The following is a 7,108-nucleotide window of genomic DNA, read 5'->3' as shown; positions in this document are numbered from 1 at the left end:
GTCCGGCGGGCGGCCCCTTCGTAAGAAGGGCAAGACCGTGACGCCGGCAGCCTCCGTCCAACTGGAGGCGCCGGATAGCTTGCTGGAGGCGCTCAATGGCGCCTCCATCAAAGAGGAACACCGCACTGTTATGAGTGCGGTGATTCAGAAGGTTCAGCTTACGAAGAGCGGGCTGACCGAAGCCTGCAGCAGCCTTCTAACAGGCTTTGAGGTAAGAATTTTGATATATGTAAAATAGTACCGCATAGATAGTAGCCCCTGATGCTCGGTTCGGTGTTCGGAAAGAAAAGCCGGACTGAGGATCTTAAAAGATATACGCAGGAGTCATAAAAAATATGTCAATATGGGATTGCAGGCTGCGCTGCTGACCTCTGCCGCACTGACTGCGGAGGTCAATACTTTGAAGCAAAACCTCGAGCGGTCCGAGAACGAGCTCGGCCGTGCCAAGAAGCAGCTCGAGGACAAGGAAGGTGAGTAAGACCTTATTAAAATTGTACCTTACAGAAAAGGATTTTGGTTGCAAAAAGAATGACAAGGATAACGTGGGTATTGCAGGGGCCACTAACGAGGCGGCTACCCTAAAGGAGGCGGTGGCCGCGGCCGAACGTAATGCGGCCGCGGAGCGCACCGAGCGAGAGAAGCAGGAGGCGCGGGTGGCGGAGGTACAGCAAGAGCTCGAGGATCTCGTGAAAAAACATGAGAGCCTGGAGCGTGACTCGAAGACTCGAGAGTCTGAGCTTGCAACGGCTCTTGAGAGTGCCAAAGCCGCTAAGGCCGAAGCCTACAAGGCCCTCCAAGAAATCAAGGCGTTGAAGAAAATAGCAGCGGGTAAGGCATTTTTCATGCAAAGTAAGCATGTGAGTGTTAATTACCTGTTGCTTACCCGAATTCGGAGCTCTCCAGGAGCGTTCACAGATCTTCCTCGCAGCGTGTCTGATGTTGCCGCGTTCTACAGGGCCGAGGAGGGGAGCTCGATGGAGAAGGTCTTCTGGTCTCAGTATGCTGAGGCCGGACATCCGGTGCCCCAGCTGGTCGAGCTCCACAAGGCGGCCAAACAGGCCATGAAGGGCCTCATTGTTCGGCTGTGGCCGAAGGAGGCCATGCCTGGGAGCTACTTCGGCCTGGTGTGGCGGCTGGTGGATGCGTGTCCATGGGTTGAAGTCATCAAGCACTCCGCTTGTATTGAAGGTGCCCGTCGGGCCCTTGCCCGCGCAAAGGTGCACTGGGGCAAGATGGATGCTCAGAAGATTGTGACGGCCGCGCCACCGCAGGGCAAGGAGTATCGTACTCCTGAGATGTATTATAAGACTGTGCTGAAGGGTGCCCGCACTATTGCGGGTGAGTGCTCCAAAGATGTAATATTTGAGTAGACTCACATTTTGTTATCCTGTGCGCTGAAAACTTAGTTCATATGCGCTAAGCAACGCTTGTTAATTTAAAATATTACCTTCTGTGTGGCTGTTTATCAAATCTGAGAGATGGCAAGTCGTCGGCTTCAGCCCCCATGCCACGAGTGCTGGGGTGTTCGGGATAAACTTGAGCACTCTTGTTCCCATTTTTGGGTCCATCTAGGTAGGCGCTCAGCATAGCAAACAAGGCAACCGGACTTATAATGCTTGAACACTCTCACTTAGCCATAGAATTCTATAATTTTAAATTTCGGCGAAGCCCCTAGTCTTCGGAAGGCCGAATTTGGGGCGCTATCCACGCCTGGGCCGGACAAAAGCCGGCTCCTCGCTCTAAGCGGCATAAGTCTTTAGGGACTCGCAAAAAACCTCTCGAACAGTGACCAGCTCTCGCCTCATCATGACGGTCAGTTTTAGCTTTCTCCACTGAGGCGCTCGCCCAGCTCAACTGGGGCGCAATCGCAGTGGTTCTCCCAGTGCTACCTTAGTCGATACAACGGAATGTAAGGTACCAAAACATGGGAGCCTGGCAAACCCAACTATTGACCCAAGACATGATTCAGAGCCGATGCATATAATGCTATAAGTTCGGGGTGCCGCACTTGTGAAAGTGTTCGGACTTATCACACCATGATGCGGGAAACATAAGCTTGTATTTAGCCGTACCAAAATGTACGGATGCAACAGGTCATAAATGAACATATGTATAAGAAAGAAATGCAATTGGAAGCAAAAGGGTGCTGCATTACTTATTCAAGAAAAACTGTTGTAAATGCAGAACGATAAAAATGGTGCGATAAGCAAGGGGTGGGACTATTAAACATGTAGGTTGTGGAATGGTGCATAAAACAGATTTAATGCTCGTAATGGAGACCACCTGGATATTCGTTGTAGCCTTTCTCCTTCCCTGGCTGTTGCATCGTGAGTTCGGCAGGTCTGCTGCCGGACAGGGCCTCTGGCGAACGGAGTCCTGTGGGTAATAAAAAAGAAAAAAGAAAAAAAAGAACGACACACGTGAGAGCCCCTGGTGTGGTTGAGCCGCAGTCTGGGCCTATCGTGGTCGTGCCCCTCTCCCATGCCCATGGTATCTTCAGAGCGTAATGGTGTACGCGAAGGACCTGTCTTGACGTTTTACAGGGGCTGGGGTTCGGGCCACACTGCTACGCGTGCTCGGAACGTGCCAGGTGGTCTTGTTGTAGGCTCCGGGCGCGTTTAGCCGTGTCCGGTCACTTAACGGCCGGACTCGAGAATTGCCTTAAGAGGCTGCACTGTACTTCTGCCGCGAGAGCCGCTGTGTGTTCCTCTGTTCGGAGAGAGCGTTCAGTGTTTCCGTTGACCGTGATGACTCCTCGAGGGCTTGGCATCTTGAGCTTGAGGTATGCGTAGTGCGGCACCGCGTTGAACTTTGCGAACGCGGTACGTCCGAGCAGGGCATGATAGCCGCTGCGGAATGGAACTATGTCGAAGATTAACTCCTCGCTTCGGAAGTTATCCGGGGATCCGAAGACCACTTCCAGTGTAACTGAGCCTGTATAATTGGCTTCTACACCTGGTATGACGCCTTTAAAGGTCGTCTTGGTTGGTTTAATCCTTGAGGGGTCTATGCCCATTTTGCGCACTGTATCCTGATAGAGCAGGTTCAGGCTGCTGCCGTCGTCCATCAGGACTCTGGTGAGGTGAAATCCATTGATGATTGGGTCTAAAACCAATGCGGCGAATCCGCCATGGCGGATGCTTGTGGGGTGGTCCCTTCGGTCAAAAGTGATCGGGCAGGAGGACCATGGATTGAACTTCGGGGCAACTGGCTCCATCGCGTATACATCCCTGAGTGCACGCTTCCGCTCCCTTTTGGGTATGTGCGTTGCGTATATCATGTTCACCGTCCGCACCTGTGGGGGGAAGCACTTCTGTCCTCTATTGTTCGGCGGTCGGGTCTCTTCCTCGTCATCGCTATGCAGCCCCTTGTCATTGTTTTCGGCAATTAACTTGCCTTCCTGCTTGAATACCCAACAGTCCCTGTTGGTGTGGTTGGCTGGCTTTTCGGGGGTGTCGTGTATCTAGCACGAGCGGTCGAGTATTCGGTCCAAATTGGATGGACCCGGAGTAGTTCTTTTGAATGGCTTTTTCCGCTGACCGGGTTTAGAGCCTCTGAATTCGGCATTGACTGTCGTATATTCACTATTATCGCTGTTAATGCGGTGTTTGTTTTTGTTGCAACGCGACCTGCCATTACGGTCCTTGATATCCGGACTGCCAGAATTTTTGCTGAGGTTGTTGCTGCATGCTAGCCAGCTGTTCTCACCCACACAAAAGCGGGTCATGCGTGATGTGAGGGCTGCCATGGATTTCGGCTTTTCTTGTCCCAGGTGCCGGGCAAGCCACTCGTCGCGGATGTTATGCTTGAAGGCCACGAGGGCCTCCGCATCCGGACAGTCGACGATTTGGTTTTTCTTGGTTAAGAACCGTGTCCAGAATTGTCTGGCCGATTCGTCTGGCTGCTGAATTATGTGGCTTAGGTCATCGGCATCTGGTGGTCGCACATACGTGCCTTGGAAGTTATCAAGGAATGCGGCTTCCAGGTCTTCCCAACTCCCGATTGACTCTGCTGGCAAGCTGTTAAGCCAATGCCGGGCTGGTCATTTAAGTTTGAGTGGGAGATATTTGATGGCGTGAAGATCGTCACCGCGGGCCAAGTGGATGTGGAGGAGATAGTCTTCGATCCAAACCGCGGGGTCTGTTGTGCCATCGTATGATTCAATATTCACGGGTTTAAACCCTTCGGGGATTTGATGATCCATTACTTCATCTGTGAAGCATAGTGGGTGTGCGACGCCTCTGTACTGAGCGATATCACGACGAAGCTCAAAAGAGCTTTGTCTATTTTGTTCGGCCCGGCCGGACTTACTGTGTCCGGCGCGCCGGTTGTCGTCATGTATCATGGGGCGCCCACGCGATCCGTAGATCGATCTTGATTGTCTTGCCTTATCCTCCAATATATCTCGCAAGTCCGGAGCGTTCCCTTGTGGCCTTGTGCTTTTCAAGCGATGCCGGGGTACGGTTCTAGTGAAGGGCCTAGAGGCCTCTCTGTCGCGACCACGGGGTGGTCGGTCAGCCGTATTGTCTGCTGGTGATGCAGGTTCATACGCCTCCTCCTCTAATCGGGGGAGCAGCTTGCGTTTAGGGTAGCTTTTGGAGGGGCGTTAAAGCTCATGCTCTTCGTCCGCGAGGACTTCAGTCCATCTGTCGGCTAGCTTGTCTTGATCAGCTTTAAGCTGTTGCTGCTTTTTCTTGAGGCTGTTTGCCGTGGCCATAAGCCTGCGTTTAAAACGCTCTTGTTCGACGGGATCCTCAGGCACGACGAATTCGTCATCGTCGAGGCTTGCCTCGTCTCTGGAGGGAGGCATATAATCCTCTACCTCTTCTTCTGCCGCTCTCTCATGAGGGCTGGCGTCTCCGTCCTCCTGCGCTGAATCTTGCTGGAGTGGGTTGTCATCGGCACTGTCCGGTGTGTTATTATCTCCGGTGCCGGAATCTTCATTCTTGCTATGGCGGGATTTAGAGCGGCGCCATTGACGCCGGCGCTTGGGCTGTTTCTTGGAGGGGTCATCCTCCGTTGTTCCTTCGCCATTCCCATCCTTTGGGATATCCACCATGTATATGTCATATGATGAGGTGGCTTTCCAGTTCCCGGTAGGCGCTGGTTCTTGGTCGTCTCCGGCATCGTCATCCATACCGTCGATGTCTTCGGAGTCGTAGTCTAGCATGTCGGTTAAATCGTCGACAGTGGCTACTAAGTGGGTGGTGGTGGGCTTTGAATTTCTTCGTCGTCCGCATCCCAACCGTCCTGACCGCAGTCTGGCCAGGGCTCTCCTGATAACGAGAGACACTTTAGCGAACTCAAGATGTCACCGAAAGGTGAGTGTTGAAAGATGTCCGCTGCGGTGAACTCCATGACCGGCGCCCAATCGGATTCGATTGGAGGGGCGCGGGAGATTCGGAGTCCGGCAAGGAGTCCGGCACCTCGGAGTCACGAGCTTCAAGAGGGACAAGGTCAGTGTTCGGCTCTATCGCCATAGAGGTTGCAACCCCCGAGGCGGTGTCTAGCCATCCATCCTCGATCTGCGCAGCCGGCTCCAAATTGAAGATCGGAGCAGGCTCGAGTGCGGCCTCCATGGTACTGTCCGGCTGCAGAGCTAAATCATGCCCATCGTGACAGTGCGGCGCGCTTGGCTGTGGCTCGAATCCATCGAAGATCAAGTCCCCGCGGATGTTAGCCGTGAAGTTCAAACTTCCAAATCTGACCTGACGGCCAGGGGCGTAGCTTTCGATCTGCTCCAGATGGCCAAGAGAATTGGCCCGCAGTGCAAAGCCGCTGAATACGAAGGTCTGTCCGGGGAGGAAGGTCTCACCCTGGACTGCATCGTTGATGATGATCAAAGAAGCCATCGAGCCTATCGGTGACGACACAGAGGAACTCTCAATGAAAGCACCAATGTCGGTGTCAAAACCGGCGGATCTCAGGTAGGGGGTCCCGAACTGTGCGTCTAGGCGGATGGTAACAGGAGACAAGGGACACGATGTTTTACCCAGGTTCGGGCCCTCTTGATGGAGGTAAAACCCTACGTCCCGCTTGATTAATATTGATGATGTGTGTTACAAGAGTAGATCCACCACGAGATCAAGGAGGCTAAACCCTAGAAGCTAGCCTATGGTATGATTGTTGTTCGTCCTATGGACTAAAGCCATCCGGTTTATATAGACACCGGAGAGGGCTAGGGTTACACAGAGTCGGTTACAATGGTAGGAGATCTACATATCCGTATCGCCAAGCTTGCCTTCCACGCCAAGGAAAGTCCCATCCGGACACGGGACGAAGTCTTCAATCTTGTATCTTCATAGTCTTGGAGTCTGGCCGATGATGATAGTTCGGCTATCCGGACACCCCCCAGTCCAGGACTCCCTCAAAAGGCTTGGTAGTGGTGTGACGTCACACCACGAAATACGTCAGCAGATTGAACTTGTGTAAATGTTATTCTCTCTACGGTGGTACATGGAATTTATTTTGCAGAGCCGGACACTATCCTGGTGTTCACAATCTTCTATAAATTATTCGGAGGAGGAACCCACCTTGCAATGCCGAAGACAATATGCGCGCCGGACTCGTCGTCATTGAAGCCTGGTTCAGGGGCTACTGAGGGAGTCCTGGACTAGGTGGTGTCCGGATAGCCGAACTATCATCATCTGCCGGACTCCAAGACTATGAAGATACAAGATTGAAGACTTCGTCCCGTGTCTGGATGGGACTTTCCTTGGCGTGGAAGGCAAGCTTGGCGATACGGATATGTAGATCTCCTACCATTGTAACCGACTCTGTGTAACCCTAGCCCTCTCCGGTGTCTATATAAACCAGATGGCTTTAGTCCGTAGGACGAACAACAATCATACCATAGGCTAGCTTCTAGGGTTTAGCCTCCTTGACCTCGTGGTGGATCTACTCTTGTAACACACATCATCAATATTAATCAAGCATGACGTAGGGTTTTACCTCCATCAAGAGGGCCCGAACCTGGGTAAAACATCGTGTCCCTTGTCTCCTGTTACCATCCGCCTAGACGCACAGTTCGGGACCCCCTACCCGAGATCCGCCGGTTTTGACACCGACACCTGGAATTATCAACGTTAGGAAAATGTTCTTTCTTTTG

This window comes from Triticum dicoccoides, chromosome 7B (assembly GCF_002162155.2).
Source record: "Triticum dicoccoides isolate Atlit2015 ecotype Zavitan chromosome 7B, WEW_v2.0, whole genome shotgun sequence".
In the NCBI taxonomy this organism is placed as follows: Eukaryota; Viridiplantae; Streptophyta; class Magnoliopsida; order Poales; family Poaceae; genus Triticum; species Triticum dicoccoides.
Note: the sequence above shows the minus strand (reverse complement) of the source record.